The sequence below is a fragment of the Procambarus clarkii genome, chromosome 1 (assembly GCF_040958095.1).
Source record: "Procambarus clarkii isolate CNS0578487 chromosome 1, FALCON_Pclarkii_2.0, whole genome shotgun sequence".
NCBI classification, from domain to species: domain Eukaryota; kingdom Metazoa; phylum Arthropoda; class Malacostraca; order Decapoda; family Cambaridae; genus Procambarus; species Procambarus clarkii.
This window is the reverse complement of record NC_091150.1, coordinates 5,329,450-5,349,230: the sequence shown is the minus strand read 5'-3', so window position 1 is coordinate 5,349,230 and position 19,781 is coordinate 5,329,450.

Here is a 19,781-nt window from a genome sequence, read left to right as displayed (position 1 = left end):
CTCACAGTAATGTCATCACCCATGGTAATGTCAACACCAGAGGTAATGTCAACACTCACGGTGATGTCAACACCCACGGTAATGTCAACACTCACGGTAATGTCAACACCATAGGTAATGTCAAAACTCACAGTAATGTCAACACTCACGGCAATGTTAACACTCACGGTAATGTTAACACTCACAGTAATGTTAACACTCACGGTAATGTCAACACTCATGGTTATGTTAACTCTCACAGTAATGTCAACACCATAGGTAATGTCAACACCATAGGTAATGTTATCACTTATGGTAATGTCAACACTCACGGTTATGTTAACTCTCCCGGTAATGTCAACACCATAGGTAATGTCAACACCCACGGTAATGTCAACACCCGCTGTAATGTCAACACCCGCTGTAATGTCAACACCAGCGGTAATGTCAACACCTGCGGTAATGTCAACACTCACGGTAATGTCAACACTCACAGTATGTCAACACTCACGGTAATGTCAACACTCACGGAAATGTCAACACTCACCATAATGTTAACACTCACAGTAATGTTAACACTCACAGTAATGTCAACACTCACAGTATGTCAACACTCACGGTAATGTCAACGCTCACGGTTATGTTAACTCTCACGGTAATGTCAACACTCACGGTAATGTCAACACCCACAGTAATGGTCAACACTCACAATAATGTCAACACCCGCGGTAATGTCAACACTCACAATAATGTCAACACCCGCGGTAATGTCAACACGAGCGGTAATGTCAACACCCGCGGTAATGTCAACACTCACGGTAATATCAACACTCACGGTAATGTCAACACTCACGGAAATGTCAACACTCACGGTAATGTCAACACTCATGGTAATGTCAACAACCAGGGTAATGTCAACACCGGGGTAATGTCAACAATCACGGTAATGTCAACACCCGTGGTAATGTCAACACCTGGGGTAATGTTAACACCCACGGTAATGTCAACACTCACGGTAATGTTATTACTCACGGTAATGTGAACACTCACGGTAATGTTAACACTCATGGTAATGTCAACACTCACGGTAATGTCAACACCCGCGGTATTGTCAACACTCACGGTAATGTTAACACACACGGTAATGTCATCACTCACGGTAATGTTATCACTCATGGTAATGTCAACACTCATGGTAATGTCATCACTCGCGGTAATGTCAACACCCGCGGTAATGTCAACACCCGCGGTAATGTCAACACTTACGGTAATGTCAACACCCACGGTAATGTCAACACTCACAGTAATGTCAACACTCACGGTAATGTCAACACTCACGGTAATGTCAACACTCACAGTAATGTTAACACCCGCGGTAAAGTTAACACCCGTGGTAATGTCAACACTCACAGTAATATCAACACTCACGGTAATGTCAACACTCACTGTAAAGTCAACTCTCACGGTAATGTCAACATTCACGGTAATGTCAACACTCACCGTAATGTCAACACTCACGGTAATGTCAACACCTAAGGTAATGTCAACATCCATGGCAATGTCAACACCCACGGTAATTTTAACACTCACTGTAATGTGAACACCCACAGTAATGTCACCACCCGCGGTAATGTCAACACCCGGGGTAATGTCAAGTCCCAGGGTATTGTCAACACCCAGGGTAATGTCAAGTCCCAGGGTATTGTCAACAGCCAGGGTAATGTCAACACTCACATTAATATCAACACTCACGGTAATATCAACACTCACGGTAATGTCAACACTCACGGTAATGTCAACACTCATGGTAATGTTAAAACTCACGGTAATGTTAACACTCAGGGTAATGTCAACACTCACGGAATGTCAACACTCATGGTAATGTCAACACTCACGGTAAGGTTAACACTCACGGTAATGCCAACACTCACAGTAATGTCATCACCCACGGTAATGTCAACACCAGAGGTAATGTCAACACTCACGGTAATGTCAACACCCATGGTAATGTCAACACTCACGGTAATGTCAACACCATAGGTAATGTCAACACTCACAGTAATGTCAACACTCACAGTAATGTCAACACTCACGGTAATGTTAACACTCACAGTAATGTTAACACTCACGGTAATGTCAACACTCATGGTAATGTCAACACCATAGGTAATGTCAACACTCATAGTAATGTCAACACTCACGGTTATGTTAACTCTCACGGTAATGTCAACACTATAGGTAATGTCAACACCCTCGGTAATGTCAACACCCGCTGTAATGTCAACACCCGCTGTAATGTCAACACCAGCGGTAATGTCAACACCTGCGGTAATTTCAACACTCACGGTAATGTCAACACTCACGGTTATATTATCACTCACGGTAATGTCAACACTCACGGTAATGTTAACACTCACCGTAATGTTAACACTCACCGTAATGTTAACACTCACAGTAATGTCAACACTCACAGTATGTCAACACTCACGGTAATGTCAACACTCACGGAAATGTCAACACTCACGGTAATGTTTACACTCACAGTAATTTTAACACTCACAATAATGTCAACACTCACAGTATGTCAACACTCACGGTAATGTCAACACTCACGGTTATGTTAACTCTCACTGTAATGTGAACACTCACGGTAATGTCAACACCCACAGTAATGTCAACACCAGAGGTAATGCCAACACTCACGGTAATGTCAACACCTGCGGTAATGTCAACACTCACGGTAATGTCAACACCCACGGAAATGTCTACACGAGCGGTAATGTCAACACCCACGGTAATGTCAACACTCACGGTAATGTCAACACCCATGGTAATGTCAACACTCACGGTAATGTCAACACCATAGGTAATGCCTAGCAAACACAAATCATCTACACAACGTTCGCCTATCTCTTCCCATAGGTGTGGGAATGATTTGCATTGAGAATGGTGCAGGAGAGCCTTTGAGAAACTTTTACTCAAAAAATCCAAACACAAAGGTTTAATTATAAATTGTTTTTCTACAATTATTTTCTTCCAAATGTAAAACAAATAGTTTTTACATGTTTAAATATAAAATTTATGGTGTTTTTTTGTAAAATTCATTAATAAATTGTGAATGATATATATTGGCTGAGTGAAACCTTTAAAATCCATTTAGTTATAATATGAACAGAAAAAAGTAGTTTTCCAAATTTTCTAAAAATCGCTCTTTTTAACACAATTTTACTCCTTATGCATTCCACTAAACACTAATATCATGTTTAAATATATAATTTATGTATTATTCCCTAAGATAATTTATATAAATTATAAAAGTTGCTGGAAAGTGGTGAGAAAGAATCTGAAAACGTTTTGTTGTCTTATGTGTTGTTCATACATACATGAACAACATGTATGTATGAACTGCGTGTTCTTATTAACTAGAGTGAGTAAGAGTGAGCGAGAGTGGGTAAGAGTGAGTAAGAGTGACTGAAGGTGAGTGAGAGTGCCAGAGAGTGTGTAAGTGTGAGTAAGAGTGAGTATAAGTAAGAGTGACTGAGAGTGAGTAAGAGTGACAGAGTGAATAAGAGTGAGAGTAAGGGTGACAGAATGAGTAAGAGTGAGAGTAAAGTGATTGAGAGTAAGGGTGAGTATGAGAGTAAGAGTGATTGAGAGTTAGAGTGAGAGTAAGAGTGATTGAGAGTTAGTGAGAGTAACAGTGATTGAGAGTAAGAGTGATTGAGAGTAAGAGTGATTGAGAGTAAGAGTGATTGGGAGTAAGAGTGATTGAGAGTAAGAGTGATTGGGAGTAAGAGTGATTGGGAGTAGGAGTTAGAGTGAGAGTAGGAGTAAGAATGAGAATAAGAGTGATTGAGAGTAAGAGTGAGTAAGAGTAAGAATGAGAGTAAGAGTGATTGAGAGTAAGAGTGATTGAGAGTAAGAGTGATTGAGAGTAAGAGTGATTGGGAGTAAGAGTGATTGGGAGTAAGAGTAAGAGTGAGAGTAAGAGTAAGAATGAGAATAAGAGTGATTGAGAGTAAGAGTGATTGGGAGTAAGAGTAAGAGTAAGAATGAGAGTAGGAGTGATTGAGAGTAGGAGTGATTGGGAGTAGGAGTGATTGGGAGTAAGAGTGATTGAGAGTAAGAGTAATTGAGAGTAAGAGTATGAGAGTAAGAGTGAGAGAGTGAGTATGAATGGGTAAGGGTGACTGAGAGTAAGAGTGACAGAGTAAGAATGACAGAGTAAGAGTGATAGAGAGTAAGAGTGACAGAGAGTAAGAGTGACAGAGAGTAAGAGTGACAGAGTAAGAGTGACAGAGAGTAAGAGTGACAGAGAGTAAGAGTGACAGAGAGTAAGAGTGACAGAGAGTAAGAGTGACAGAGTAAGAGAGTGAGAGTGATTATGAGAGAGTTAAGAGTGTGAGGTGTGAGAGGGTAGCAGGCCAGGGAGGCAGGATGTGTGGTCACAGGCGAGGCCTAGGCCTCCTGATCTCTAATGTTGTTTTTTATATATATGTTGGATTTTTTGTCCTGTTTCAAATTATAATTATTTAGCAGGAATGTAATAAGATATTGCACAGTATTAATGTGACAATAATATATGCATTATTTCCTTGATAATCAAACTTGTTGTTCAAAGATAATATACAATCTTTGAAGGAAACATTTTGAGAGCGCGAGCTGGCAACACTGTTCTGGTGGTGAGAGAGACATGGTTAGTTGTGCTCAGACCTTCAGTGGTGAAGGGTGTGTCCCAGCTGGCCGCCACCAGCCGCCACCCGCCGCCACCCGCCACCCACCACCAGCCGCCACCCGCCACCACCCACCACCAGCCGCCACCCGCCACCACCCACCGCCAGCCGCCACCCGCCACCAGCCACCGCCACCCACCACCGCCACTCACCACCCGCCGCCACCACCCGCCACCAGCCACCGCCACCCGCCACCAGCCACCGCCACCCACCACCGCCACCAGCCACCGCCACCCACCACCGCCACCCGCCGCCACCACCCACCACCACCACCACCACCACCACCACCAGCCGCCGCCGCCACCACCACCCACCACCACCGCCGCCACCACCCATCACCGCCGCCGCCACCACCACCCACCACCACCGCCGCCGCCACCACCCATCACCGCCGCCGCCGCCACCACCCACCACAGCCGCCGCCGACACCACCGCCACCACCCACCACACCCGCCACCACCACCCACCACCACTACCCACCACCGCCGACACCACCGCCACCACCCACCACCGCCGCCACCACCACCCACCACCACCACCACCACCACCACCCACCACCGCCGCCACCACCAGCCGCCACAAGCCGCCACCGCCCGCCACCACCCGCCACCAGCCGCCATCACCACCACCACCAGCCGCCATCACCGCCACCAGCCGCCACCAGCTGCCACCACCACCAGCCGCCACCACCACCACCAGCCGCCATCACCACCACCACCAGCCGCCACCAGCCGCCACCAGCCGCCACCACCGCCACCACCACCACCACCAGCCGCCATCACCACCACCACCAGCCGCCATCACCGCCACCAGCTGCCACCACCACCAGCCGCCATCACCGCCACCAGCTGCCACCACCACCAGCCGCCACCACCGCCACCACCACCACCACCAGCCGCCATCACCACCACCACCAGCCGCCATCACCGCCACCAGCTGCCACCACCACCAGCCGCCATCACCGCCACCAGCTGCCACCACCACCAGCCGCCACCACCAGCCGCCACCACCGCCACCACCACCTGCCACCAGCCGCCACCACCGCCCGCTATCAGCCGTCACCGCCCGTTGCCACAGTCGCCACCGCAAGCCGCCACTGCCAGCCGCCACCAGCCCCCCCCCCACCGCCGATCGTCACCACCCATCACAGCCGCCGCCGCCCGCCACCGCCCGCCACCACCCACCACCCGCCGCCACCACCCACCACCACCAGCCGCCGCCGCCACCCACCACCCGCCGCCACCACCCACCACCACCAGCCGCCGCCGCCACCACCACCCACCACCACCGCCGCCACCACCCACCACCACCAGCCGCCGCCGCCACCACCACCCACCACCACCAGCCGCCGCCGCCACCACCACCCACCACCACCGCCGCCACCACCACCCACCACCACCGCCGCCACCACCCACCACCGCCAGCCGCCACCACTCATCACAGACGCCGCCACCCGCCACCGCCCGCCACCACCGCCAGACACAGCCGCCAGTGTCCGCCACCGCCGCCACTGTCCGCCACCGCCGCCACTGTCCGCCACCGCCGCCACTGTCCGCCACCGCCGCCACTGTCCGCCACCGCCACCACTGTCTGCCACCGCCACCACTGTCCGCCCGCCGCCACCACTGTCCGCCCGCCGCCACCACTGTCCGCCCGCCGCCACCACTGTCCGCCCGCCGCCACCACTGTCCGCCCGCCGCCTCCACTGTCCGCCCGCCGTCTCCACTGTCCGCTCGCCGCCTCCACTGTCCGCCCGCCGCCACCACTGTCCGCCCGCCGCCGCCACTGTTCGCCCGCCGCCGCCACTGTCCGCCCGCCGCCGCCACTGTCCGCCCGTTGCCGCCACTGTCCGCCCGCCGCCGCCACTGTCCGCCCGCCGCCACTGTCCACCACCGCCGCCAAAGCCGCCACGGTCCGCCCGCCGCCACTATCCGCCACTGTCCGCCACTGTCCGCCCGCCGCCACTGTCCGCCCGCCGCCACTATCCGCCACCGCCGCCACTGTCCTCCCGCCGCCACTGTCCGCCCGCCGCCACTGTCCGCCCGCCGCCACTGTCCGCCCGCCGCCGCCCTGTCCGCCCGCCGCCACTGTCCGCCCGCCGCCACTGTCCGCCCGCCGCCACTATCCTCCACCGCCGCCACTGTCCGCCCGACGCCACTGTCCGCCCGCCGCCACTATCCGCCACCGCCGCCACTGTCCGCCCGCCGCCACTGTCCGCCCGCTGCCACTATCCGCCACCACTGTCCGCCACCGCCACCACTGTCTGCCACCGCCACCACTGTCTGCCACCGCCACCACTGTCCGCCCGCCGCCACCACTGTCCGCCCGCCGCCACCACTGTCCGCCCGCCGCTTCCACTGTTCGCCCGCCGCCACCACTGTCCGCCCGCCGCCACCACTGTCCGCCCGCCGCCGCCACTGTTCGCCCGCCGCCGCCACTGTCCGCCCGCCGCCGCCACTGTCCGCCCGCCGCCGCCACTGTCCGCCCGCCGCCACTGTCCACCACCGCCGCCAAATCCGCCACGGTCCGCCCGCCGCCACTATCCGCCACTATCCGCCACCGCCGCCACTGTCCGCCCGCCGCCACTGTCCGCCCGCCGCCACTATCCGCCACCGCCGCCACTGTCCGCCCGCCGCCACTATCCGCCACCGCCGCCACTGTCCGCCCGCCGCCACTGTCCGCCCGCCGCCGCCACTGTCCGCCCGCCGCCGCCACTGTCCGCCCGCCGCCACTATCCGCCACCGCCGCCACTGTCCGCCACAGCCGCCACTCTCCGCCGTACAGCCGCCACTCTCCGCCATACAGCCTCCCCTCTCTCCGTTAGTAAATAATTATAATTGTTAGTAAATAATAAAAGAAATATAAATTATTAGATTTTTTTTACCCTTAAATTGGTTTTAATATTTAAATTGAAAATAATAATATAATATAAAATATAATAAAAATAATATAATATAAAATATAATTTAATTTCAAGAAATTTAACTTTAAACACAAAGATGTGAAAAGGGTTCAGATTATTGGCTCAAACCTTTCATAAGAGATTCATATTGGTATATGAATGGATTATGAATGACTCATGTTAGGAGTGTAAAGTTGCCACAACATCTCAAATTAGTGTTAGATACATATGTCTTGGTTATAAGTTTTGGAAACCTATTTAAGTCCACACACAATATCGTATCTGATACGATAAAACAAACGTTTCCAATACTTTCAAATACTTTCCAGATATGTTGTGGCAACCTAAAATTGTGTGCTGGGTGTCAACACTCACAGTAATGTCAAGACTCACGGTAATGTTAACACTCACGGTAATGTTAACACTCACAGTAATGTTAATACTCACGGTAATGTCAACACTCATGGTAATGTCAACACCATAGGTAATGTCAACACTCATAGTAATGTCAACACTCACGGTTATGTTAACTCTCACGGTAATGTCAACACTATAGGTAATGTCAACACCCACGGTAATGTCAACACCCGCTGTAATGTCAACACCCGCTGTAATGTCAATACCAGCGGTAATGTCAACACCTGCGGTAATTTCAACACTCACGGAAATGTCAACACTCACGGTAATATTACCACTCACGGTAATGTCAACACCCGCGGTATTGTCAACACCCGCGGTAATGTCAACACTTACGGTAATGTTATCACTCACGGTAATGTTATCACTCATGGTAATGTCAACACTCATGGTAATGTCATCACTCGCGGTAATGTCAACACCCGCGGTAATGTCAACACCCGCGGTAATGTCAACACTTACGGTAATGTCAACACCCACGGTAATGTCAACACTCACAGTAATGTCAACACTCACGGTAATGTCAACACTCACGGTAATGTCAACACTCACGGTAATGTCAACACTCACGGTAATGTTAACACCCGCGGTAAAGTTAACACCCGTGGTAATGTCAACACTCACAGTAATATCAACACTCACGGTAATGTCAACACTCTGTAAAGTCAACTCTCACGGTAATGTCAACATTCACGGTAATGTCAACACTCACCGTAATGTCAACACTCACGGTAATGTCAACACCTAAGGTAATGTCAACATCCATGGCAATGTCAACACCCACGGTAATTTTAACACTCACTGTAATGTGAACACCCACAGTAATGTCACCACCCGCGGTAATGTCAACACCCGGGGTAATGTCAAGTCCCAGGGTATTGTCAACACCCAGGGAACTGTCAAGTCCCAGGGTATTGTCAACAGCCAGGGTAATGTCAACACTCACATTAATATCAACACTCACGGTAATATCAACACTCACGGTAATGTCAACACTCACGGTAATGTCAACACTCATGGTAATGTTAAAACTCACGGTAATGTTAACACTCAGGGTAATGTCAACACTCACGGAATGTCAACACTCATGGTAATGTCAACAACCGGGGTAATGTCAACACCAAGGCAATGTCAACAATCACGGTAATGTCAACACCCGTAGTAATGTCAACACCCGGGGTAATGTCAACATCCGCGGTAATGTCAACACTCACGGTAATGTTAACACCCACGGTAATGTCAACACCAGAGGTAATGCCAACATTCACGGTAATGTCAACACCCGCGGTAATGTCAACACTCACGGTAATGTCAACACCGTTGGTAATGTCAACACGAGCGGTAATGTCAACACCCGTGGTAATGTCAACACTCACGGCAATATCAACACTCACGGTAATGTCAACACTCACGGAAATGTCAACACTCACGGTAATGTCAACACTCATGGTAATGTCAACACTCATGGTAATGTCAACAACCGGGGTAATGTCAACACCAAGGTAATGTCAACAATCACGGTAATGTCAACACCCGTGGTAATGTCAACACCCGGGGTAATGTCAACATCCGCGGTAATGTTAACACCCACGGTAATGTCAACACCCGGGGTAATGTCAGCACCCGGGCAATGTCAACACTCGCGGTAATGTTAACACCTGCGGTAATGTCAACACTCACAGTAATGTCAACACTCACGGTACTGTGAACACTCGGGGTAATGTCAAGACCCGGGGTAATGTCAAGACCCGGGGTAATGTCAACACCCGGGGTATTGTCAACACGAACGTTAATGTTAGCACCCGCGGAAATGTAAACACTCTAGGTAATGTCAACACTCACAGTAATGTCAACACTCACGGTAATGTTAACACTCACGGTAATGTCAACACTCACGGTAATGTCAACACCCACGGTAATGTCAACACCAGTGGTAATGTTAACACTCACGGTAATGTCAACACCTGCGGTAATGTCAACACCAGTGGTAATGTCAACACCCGCGGTAATGTCAACACTCACGGCAATGTCAACACTCACGGTAATGTCAACGCTCACGGTAATGTCAACTCTCACGTAATGTCAACACCCGCGGTAATGTTAACACTCACCGTAGTGTTAACACCCACGGTAATGTCAGCACCCGCAGTAATGTCAACACTGACGGTAATGTCAACACCAACGGTAATGTAAACACTGACGGTAATGTCAACCTCACGGTAATGTCAACACTCACGGTAATGTCATCATCGACGGTAATGTCAACACCAGAGGTAATGTCAACACCCACGGTAATGTCAATACCAGAGGTAATGTCAACAATCACGGTAATGTCAACACCCATGGTAATGTCAACACCCGGGGTAATGTCAACATCCGCGGTAATGTCAACACTCACGGTAATGTTAACACCCACAGTAATGTCAACAGCCGCGGTAATTTCAACACCAGCGGTAATGTGAACACCAGCGGTAATGTCAACACTCACGGTAATGTCAACACTCACGGTAATGTCAACACTCACGGAAGTGTCAACTCTCACGGTAATGTCAACACCCGCGGTATTTTCAACACCAGCGGTAATGTGAACACCAGCGGTAATGTCAACACGAGCAGTAATATCAACACTCACGGTAATGTCAACACTCACGGTAATGTCAACACTCACGGTAATGTTAACACTCACGGTAATGTTAACACTCAGGGTAATGTCAACACTCACAGAATGTCAACACTCAGGGTAATGTCAACACTCACAGAATGTCAACACTCAGGGTAATGTCAACACTCACAGTAATGTCATCACCCATGGTAATGTCAACACCAGAGGTAATGTCAACACTCACGGTAATGTCAACACCCACGGTAATGTCAACACTCACGGTAATGTCAACACCATAGGTAATGTCAACACTCACAGTAATGTCAACACTCACGGCAATGTTAACACTCACGGTAATGTTAACACTCACAGTAATGTTAACACTCACGGTAATGTCAACACTCATGGTTATGTTAACTCTCACGGTAATGTCAACACCATAGGTAATGACATCACTTATGGTAATGTCAACACTCACGGTTATGTTAACTCTCACGGTAATGTCAACACCATAGGCAATGTCAACACCCACAGTAATGTCAACACCCGCTGTAATGTCAACACCCGCTGTAATGTCAACACCAGCGGTAATGTCAACACCTGCGGTAATGTCAACACTCACGGTAATGTCAACACTCACAGTATGTGAACACTCACGGTAATGTCAACACTCACGGAAATGTCAACACTCACCGTAATGTTAACACTCACAGTAATGTTAACACTCACAGTAATGTCAACACTCACAGTATGTCAACACTCACGGTAATGTCAACACTCACGGTTATGTTAACTCTCACGGTAATGTCAACACTCACGGTAATGTCAACACCCACAGTAATGTCAATACCAGAGGTAATGCCAACACTCACGGTAATGTCAACACCCGCGGTAATGTCAACACTCACAATAATGTCAACACCCGCGGTAATGTCAACACGAGCGGTAATGTCAACACCCGCGGTAATGTCAACACTCACGGTAATATCAACACTCACGGTAATGTCAACACTCACGGAAATGTCAACACTCACGGTAATGTCAACACTCATGGTAATGTCAACAACCGGGGTAATGTCAACACCGGGGTAATGTCAACAATCACGGTAATGTCAACACCCGTGGTAATGTCAACACCTGGGGTAATGTTAACACCCACGGTAATGTCAACACTCACGGTAATGTTATTACTCACGGTAATGTGAACACTCACGGTAATGTTAACACTCATGGTAATGTCAACACTCAAGGTAATGTCAACACATGCGGTATTGTCAACACTCACGGTAATGTTAACACACACGGTAATGTCATCACTCACGGTAATGTTATCACTCATGGTAATGTCAACACTCATGGTAATGTCATCACTCGCGGTAATGTCAACACCCGCGGTAATGTTAACACTTACGGTAATGTCAACACCCACGGTAATGTCAACACTCACAGTAATGTCAACACTCACGGTAATGTCAACACTCACGGTAATGTCAACACTCACGGTAATGTTAACACGCGCGGTAAAGTTAACACCCGTGGTAATGTCAACACTCACGGTAATATCAACACTCACGGTAATGTCAACACTCACTGTAAGGTCAACTCTCACGGTAATGTCAACATTCACGGTAATGTCAACACTCACGGTAATGTCAACACTCACGGTAATGTCAACACCTAAGGTAATGTCAACACCCATGGCAATGTCAACACCCACGGTATTTTTAACACTCACTGTAATGTGAACACCCACAGTAATGTCACCACCCGCGGTAATGTCAACACCCGGGGTAATGTCAAGTCCCAGGGTATTGTCAACACTCAGGGTAATGTCAAGTCCCAGGGTATTGTCAACAGCCAGGGTAATGTCAACACTCACGGTAATGTCAACACCATAGGTAATGTCAACACTCATGGTAATGTCAACACCATAGGTAATGTCAACACCAGCGGTAATGTCAACACCTGCGGTAATTTCAACACTCACGGTAATGTCAACACTCACGGTAATATTATCACTCACGGTAATGTCAACATTCACGGTAATGTTAACACTCACCGTAATGTTAACACTCACGGTAATGTCAACACTCACAGTATGTCAACACTCACGGTAATGTCAACACTCACGGAAATGTCAACACTCACGGTAATGTTTACACTCACAGTAATGTTAACACTCACAGTAATGTCAACACTCACAGTATGTCAACACTCACGGTAATGTCAACACTCACGGTTATGTTAACTCTCACGGTAATGTCAACACTCACGGTAATGTCAACACCCACAGTAATGTCAACATCAGAGGTAATGCCAACACTCACGGTAATGTCAACACCCGCGGTAATGTCAACACTCGCGGTAATGTCAACACCCATGGTAATGTCTACACGAGCGGTAATGTCAACACCCGCGGTAATGTCAACACTCACGGTAATGTCAACACTCACGGTAATGTCAACACTCACGGTAATGTCAACACTCACGGAAATGTCAACACTCACGGTAATGTCATCGCTCATGGTAATGTCAACAACCGGGGTAATGTCAACACCGGGGTAATGTCAACAATCACGGTAATGTCAACACCCGTGGTAATGTCAACACCTGGGGTAATGTTAACACCCATGGTAATGTCAACACTCACGGTAATGTTATCACTCACGGTAATGTGAAGACTCACTGTAATGTTAACACACACGGTAATGTCATCACTCACGGTAATGTTATCACGCATGGTATTGTCAACACTCAAGGTAATGTCATCACTCGCGGTAATGTCAACACCCGCGGTAATGTCAACACCCGCGGTAATGTCAACACTTACGGTAATGTCAACACCCACGGTAATGTCAACACTCACAGTAATTTCAACACTCACGGTAATGTCAACACTCACGGTAATGTCAACACTCACGGTAATGTTATCACTGGCGGTATAGTTAACACCCGTGGTAATGTCAACACTCAAGGTAATATCAACACTCACGGTAATGTCAACACTCACTGTAAGGTCAACTCTCGCGGTAATGTCAACATTCACGGTAATGTCAGCACTCACCGTAATGTCAACACTCACGGTAATGTCAACACCTAAGGTAATGTCAACACCCATGGCAATGTCAACACCCACGGTAATTTTAACACTCACGGTAATGTGAACACCCACAGTAATGTCACCTCCCGCGGTAATTTCAACACCCGGGGTAATGTCAAGTCCCAGGGTATTGTCAACACCCAGGGTAATGTCAAGTCCCAGGGTATTGTCAACAGCCAGGGTAATGTCAACACTCACATTAATATCAACACTCACGGTAATATCAACACTCACGGTAATGTCAACACTTACGGTAATGTCAACACCCACGGTAATGTAAACACTCACGGTAATGTCAACACTCATGGTAATGTTAACACTCACGGTAATGTTAACACTCAGGGTAATGTTAACACTCACTGAATGTCATCACTCATGGTAATGTCAACACTCACGGTAAGGTTAACACTCACGGTAATGACAACACTCACAGTAATGTCAACACTCAGGGTAATGTTAACACTCACTGAATGTCATCACCCACGGTAATGTCAACACCTGAGGTAATGTCAACACTCACGGTATGTCAACACCCACAGTAATGTCAACACTCACGGTAATGTCAACACCATAGGTAATGTCAACACTCACAGTAATGTCAACACTCACGGTAATGTTAACACTCACGGTAATGTTAACACTCACAGTAATGTTAACACCTACGGTAATGTCAACACTCATGGTAATGTTAACACCATAGGTAATGTCAACACTCATGGTAATGTCAACACTCACGGTTATGTTAACTCTCACGGTAATGTCAACACCATAGGTAATGTCAACACCCACGGTAATGTCAACACCCGCTGTAATGTCAACACCCGCTGTAATGTCGACACCAGCGGTAATGTCAACACCTGCGGTAATTTCAACACTCACGGTAATGTCAACACTCACGGTAATATTATCACTCACGGTAATGTCAACATTCACGGTAATGTTAACACTCACTGTAATGTTAACACTCACGGTAATGTCAACACTCACAGTATGTCAACACTCACGGTAATGTCAACACTCACGGAAATGTCAACACTCACGGTAATGTTTACACTCACAGTAATGTTAACACTCACAGAAATGTCAACACTCACAGTATGTCAACACTCACGGTAATGTCAACACTCACGGTTATGTTAACTCTCACGGTAATGTCAACACTCACGGTAATGTCAACACCCACAGTAATGTCAACACCAGAGGTAATGCCAACACTCACGTTAATGTCAACACCCGCGGTAATGTCAACACTCGCGGTAATGTCAACACCCATGGTAATGTCTACACGAGCGGTAATGTCAACACCCGCGGTAATGTCAACACTCACGGTAATGTCAACACGAGCGGTAATGTCAACACCCGCGGTAATATCAACACTCACGGTAATGTCAACACTCACGGTAATGTCAACACTCACGGAAATGTCAACACTCACGGTAATGTCATCGCTCATGGTAATGTCAACAACCGGGGTAATGTCAACACCGGGGTAATGTCAACAATCACGGTAATGTCAACACCCGTGGTAATGTCAACACCTGGGGTAATGTTAACACCCACGGTAATGTCAACACTCACGGTAATGTTATCACTCACGGTAATGTGAAGACTCACTGTAATGTTAACACACACGGTAATGTCATCACTCACGGTAATGTTATCACGCATGGTAATGTCAACACTCATGGTAATGTCATCACTCGCGGAAATGTCAACACCCGCGGTAATGTCAACACCCGCGGTAATGTCAACACTCACGGTAATGTCAACACCCACGGTAATGTCAACATTCACAGTAATGTCAACACTCACGGTAATGTCAACACTCACGGTAATGTCAACACTCACGGTAATGTTATCACTAGCGGTAAAGTTAACACCCGTGGTAATGTCAACACTCAAGGTAATATCAACACCCACAGTAATGTCACCTCCTGCGGTAATGTCAACACCCGGGGTAATGTCAAGTCCCAGGGTATTGTCAACAGCCAGGGTAATGTCAACACTCACATTAATATCAACACTCACGGTAATATCAACACTCACGGTAATGTCAACACTTACGGTAATGTCAACACCCACGGTAATGTCAACACTCACGGTAATGTCAACACTTACGGTAATGTCAACACCCACGGTAATGTCAACACTCACGGTAATGTCAACACTCATGGTAATGTTAACACTCACGGTAATGTTAACACTCAGGGTAATGTCAACACTCACTGAATGTCAACACTCATGGTAATGTCAACACTCACGGTAAGGTTAACACTCACGGTAATGACAACACTCACAGTAATGTCATCACCCACGGTAATGTCAACACCTGAGGTAATGTCAACACTCACGGTATGTCAACACCCACAGTAATGTCAACACTCACGGTAATGTCAACACCATAGGTAATGTCAACACTCACAGTAATGTCAACACTCACGGTAATGTTAACACTCACGGTAATGTTAACACTCACAGTAATGTTAACACCTACGGTAATGTCAACACTCATGGTAATGTTAACACCATAGGTAATGTCAACACTCATGGTAATGTCAACACTCACGGATATGTTAACTCTCACGGTAATGTCAACACCATAGGTAATGTCAACACCCACGGTAATGTCAACACCCGCTGTAATGTCAACACCAGCGGTAATTTCAACACCCGCGGTAATGTCAACACTCACGGTAATGTCAACACTCACGGTAATGTTATCACTCACGGTAATGTCAACACTCATGGTAATGTCAACACTCACGGTAATGTTAACACTCACAGTAATGTTAACACTCACGGTAATGTCAACACTCACAGTATGTCAACACTCACGGTAATGTCAACACTCACGGAAATGTCAACACTCACGGTAATGTTAACACTCACAGTAATGTTAACACTCACAGTAATGTCAACACTCACTGTATGTCAACACTCACGGTAATGTCAACACTCACGGTTATGTTAACTCTCACGGTAATGTCAACACTCACGGTAATGTCAACACCCACGGTAATGTCAACACCAGAGGTAATGCCAACACTCACGGTAATGTCAACACCCGCGGTAATGTCAACACTCACGGTAATGTCAACACCCTTGGTAATGTCAACACGAACGGTAATGTCAACACCCGTGGTAATGTCAACACTCACGGTAATGTCAACACTCACGGTAATGTCAACACTCACGGAAATGTCAACACTCACGGTAATGTCAGCACTCATGGTAATGTCAACAACCGTGGTAATGTCAACACCGGGGAAATGTCAACAATCACGGTAATGTCAACACCCGTGGTAATGTCAACACCCGGGGTAATGTCAACATCCGCGGTAATGTCAACACTCACGGTAATGTTAACACCCAAGGTAATGTCAACACCCGGGGTAATGTCAGCACCCGGGTAATGTCAACACCCGCGGTAATGTTAACACCCGCTGTAATGTCAACACCCGCTGTAATGTCAACACCAGCGGTAATGTCAACACCTGCGGTAATTTCAACACTCACGTTAATGTCAACACTCACGGTAATATTATCACTCACGGTAATGTCAACACTCACGCTAATGTTAACACTCACCGTAATGTTAACACTCACGGTAATGTCAACACTCACAGTATGTCAACACTCACGGTAATGTCAACACTCACGGAAATGTCAACACTCACGGTAATGTTTACACTCACAGTAATGTTAACACTCACAGTAATGTCAACACTCACTGTATGTCAACACTCACGGTAATGTCAACACTCACGGTTATGTTAACTCTCACGGTAATGTCAACACTCACGGTAATGTCAACACCCACAGTAATGTCAACACCAGAGGTAATGCCAACACTCACGGTAATGTCAACACCCGCGGTAATGTCAACACTCACGGTAATGTCAACACCCAAGGAAATGTCTACACGAGCGGTAATGTCAACACCCGCGGTAATGTCAACACTCACGGTAATGTCAACACGAGCGGTAATGTCAACACCCGCGGTAATGTCAACACTCACGGTAATGTCAACACTCACGGTAATGTCAACACTCACGGTAATGTCAACACTCATGGTAATGTTAACACTCACGGTAATGTTAACACCCAGGGTAATGTCAACACTCACTGAATGTCAACACTCATGGTAATGTCAACACTCACGGTAAGGTTAACACTCTCGGTAATGACAACACTCACAGTAATGTCATCACCCACGGTAATGTCAACACCTGAGGTAATGTCAACACTCACGGTATGTCAACACCCACAGTAATGTCAACACTCACGGTAATGTCAACACCATAGGTAATGTCAACTCTCACAGTAATGTTAACACCTACGGTAATGTCAACACTCATGGTAATGTTAACACCATAGGTAATGTCAACACTCATGGTAATGTCAACACTCACGGTTATGTTAACTCTCACAGTAATGTCAACACCATAGGTAATGTCAACACCCACGGTAATGTCAACACCCGCTGTAATGTCAACACCAGCGGTAATGTCAACACCCGCGGTAATGTCAACACTCACGGTAATGTCAACACTCACGGTAATGTTTTCACTCACGGTAATGTCAACACTCATGGTAATGTCAACACTCACGGTAATGTTAACACTCACAGTAATGCTAACACTCACGGTAATGTCAACACTCACAGTATGTCAACACTCACGGTAATGTCAACACTCACGGAAATGTCAACACTCACGGTAATGTCAACACCCAAGGAAATGTCTACACGAGCGGTAATGTCAACACCCGCGGTAATGTCAACACTCACGGTTATGTTAACTCTCACGGTAATGTCAACACTCACGGTAATGTCAACACCCACGGTAATGTCAACACCAGAGGTAATGCCAACACTCACGGTAATGTCAACACCCGCGGTAATGTCAACACTCACGGTAATGTCAACACCCTTGGTAATGTCAACACGAGCGGTAATGTCAACACCCTTGGTAATGTCAACACTCACGGTAATGTCAACACTCACGGTAATGTCAACACTCATGGTAATGTCAACAACCGTGGTAATGTCAACACCGGGGTAATGTCAACAATCACGGTAATGTCAACGCCCGTGGTAATGTCAACACCCGGGGTAATGTCAACATACGCGGTAATGTCAACACTCACGGTAATGTTAACACCCAAGGTAATGTCAACACCCGGGGTAATGTCAGCACCCGGGTAATGTCAACACCCGCGGTAATGTTAACACCCGCTGTAATGTCAACACCCACTGTAATGTCAACACCAGCGGAAATGTCAACACCTGCGGTAATTTCAACACTCACGTTAATGTCAACACTCACGGTAATATTATCACTCACGGTAATGTCAACACTCACGGTAATGTTAACACTCACGGTAATGTTAACACTCACGGTAATGTCAACACTCACAGTATTTCAACACTCACGGTAATGTCAACACTCACGGAAATGTCAACACTCACGGTAATGTTTACAATCACAGTAATGTTAACACTCACAGAAATGTCAACACTCACAGTATGTCAACACTCACGGTAATGTCAACACTCACGGTTATGTTAACTCTCACGGTAATGTCAACACTCACGGTAATGTCAACACCCACAGTAATGTCAACACCAGAGGTAATGCCAACACTCACGTTAATGTCAACACCCGCGGTAATGTCAACACTCGCGGTAATGTCAACACCCATGGTAATGTCTACACGAGCGGTAATGTCAACACCCGCGGTAATGTCAACACTCACGGTAATGTCAACACGAGCGGTAATGTCAACACCCGCGGTAATATCAACACTCACGGTAATGTCAACACTCACGGTAATGTCAACACTCACGGAAATGTCAACACTCACGGTAATGTCATCGCTCATGGTAATGTCAACAACCGGGGTAATGTCAACACCGGGGTAATGTCAACAATCACGGTAATGTCAACACCCGTGGTAATGTCAACACCTGGGGTAATGTTAACACCCACGGTAATGTCAACACTCACGGTAATGTTATCACTCACGGTAATGTGAAGACTCACTGTA